Source organism: Epinephelus moara, chromosome 5 (assembly GCF_006386435.1).
Source record: "Epinephelus moara isolate mb chromosome 5, YSFRI_EMoa_1.0, whole genome shotgun sequence".
Taxonomy (NCBI): domain Eukaryota; kingdom Metazoa; phylum Chordata; class Actinopteri; order Perciformes; family Serranidae; genus Epinephelus; species Epinephelus moara.
In genome coordinates this window covers 32,912,639-32,914,720 of record NC_065510.1, presented here as the reverse complement: position 1 = coordinate 32,914,720, position 2,082 = coordinate 32,912,639, and the positions used below count along the sequence as shown (strand labels likewise).

The following is a 2,082-nucleotide window of genomic DNA, read 5'->3' as shown; positions in this document are numbered from 1 at the left end:
CCAAAAAAACTTGTCTTGGTTCAGGTCTATAAATTCCTCACGTTCAGGTTAAAATGAAAAAAAGATTTCTGCCAGAAAGGGCTTACGAACTTCTATCATGTGCTCAACAAACTGCCTGTTACCTGACTGCTGTTACCTAGGGATGGGTATCATATAGGTTTTATCTGATACCGGTGCCTATTCGATACATTTTAAATAGTGCTGGTGCTAAACGTTGCTCAAACCGGTACTTTAAAGAATGGAAAACACACAAATCTTGTCCTAAAACAATATCTTTTTATTGTAAGGCATTTTCTGACACACACACACAGCATCTTAAATTCTTAAAATTATAAACTTGAACTCTCAAATTCTTAAAGAATATAAATAAAATAAGTGTAGGCAATAAATTAACCAATATAAAATAAATGTCACAACAAATCTAAAATATTACAATAAAACAATTCTGTATCAAACATAGCAATAGAGCCATAATTTACCATTACCACCAGGGTAATCTCCATCTTTAACTTTGGGTGGGTAAGAAAGAACGAACATACCTTCTTAATAATAGCCAAAGACCTCTCCTAGTGCTAATGACGACGAAAGGCTGCTGCTGTCATCATCATCATCATCATCAGTAATGTCCACAGCACTGGCAGCAGGGCTGGGGCTCTCATCTTCACCGGCGGGGACGCTAGGACTGGCCGCAGATGATGTGCTTGGTGAGGGGTCGCGCAAGCTATCAAAAACGGTGAACTTTTCCGCCTTCAGGTATATACCATGCGTGGTCAGATGCTTGGTTAAGTTCAACGTATTTCCGCCCCTACACATAAAACTCTTTAGACATTTGTGGCAAGTCGCAGAGTCCGCATCTTTTGAAGAAAAGTAAAGCCAAACTCTGGAACGCTTTCCCCCATTGGGCGGCACCTTGACTGGAAGCTCTTCTTCTTCATCTGACTCACACTCTAGTGCAGGTGAAAACAAAGGTCATGTGCAGCGCTGGTGCTGCAATTGACTCCGGAACACGAGGGAACATGGGGTACCATAAATATATCGAGTGTCGGTACCCATCCCTACTGTTACCTGCCTGCCTTTTGATCTCACTGCATGCCACCCATTTACAATAAATCACTGAACTCATCCTGCTGCCTCCTCATCTGTTTGATCTGTGTTTAGGTCCTTCTCCTGCACTTCTCATCGAGACACTTAGACCTTGGAATTTCTTCTGTTACAGTCACAGATGCAGTTGCTGTGAAATATAACATCAGTGACAGTGTTAGGTGACTGGTACATTTTAAATTAATCAAAGGTATATGGCTGTACACATAAGTCCACCTTGTGTTGGATAGGTTGCTTTCAATAACTCCAAAATTGCCTTATTTGCATGTTATATTCCTGTAGTTGGCTTGGACGATCAGGTATCACACCAAATTGTGTGAGCCTCACTACCTAACAGTAGAGCAGGGGAAGACTGGGGCAAAAAAGAGGCCTGGGAATTTAGTACCTGACTGGCCCACTCAGGGGCCGGGGTGGCAAGTGATGGCGGCAAATGCTGGCGGCGGATGATGGCGGCGGATGATGGCGGTGGATGATGGTGGTGGATGATGGCAGTGGATGATGGCGGTGGATGCTGGTGGTGGATGATGGCGGTGGATGATGGCAGTGGATGCTGGCAGTGGATGATGGAGGTGGATGCTGCCGACGGATGCTGGTGGTAGAACAAATATGTTCACATATATGTGGGAGACAAAAAAATATACATGTAAACGTTATTGAAGGGATAATGACACATCATTTAACCTGAGGCCTTGATTAGAACAAATATGTAATATTTTTAATGTTAGTTAAAATAGTTAGTCTGCAATAGTCGCTTAATAGTGTGAAGACTGGTGAACATGTAAGTCACACTAATAATGATCATAACATAATAATAAACATATCACCTATGGTGCCTCAGATAAGCACAATTACATGTTCTTAAGTATATACTGAATAAGTACAGCTTAAGTTTTATAAACTGCAAATAATACACTTTAAGAACAACACATTAATACACATTTCCCCTTCACAGTGCATGGAGACTGTCTCAATTTCTATATT

At 41.5% G+C, this 2,082-nt stretch overlaps 1 protein-coding gene across 1 annotated transcript in view; it reads left to right on the top strand.

Moving 5' to 3' along the window:
- LOC126390857 (voltage-dependent calcium channel gamma-1 subunit-like) overlaps positions 1-2,082 on the top strand; it is a 207,892-nt gene that overhangs the window by 10,050 nt on the left and 195,760 nt on the right. The window lies entirely within an intron of this gene.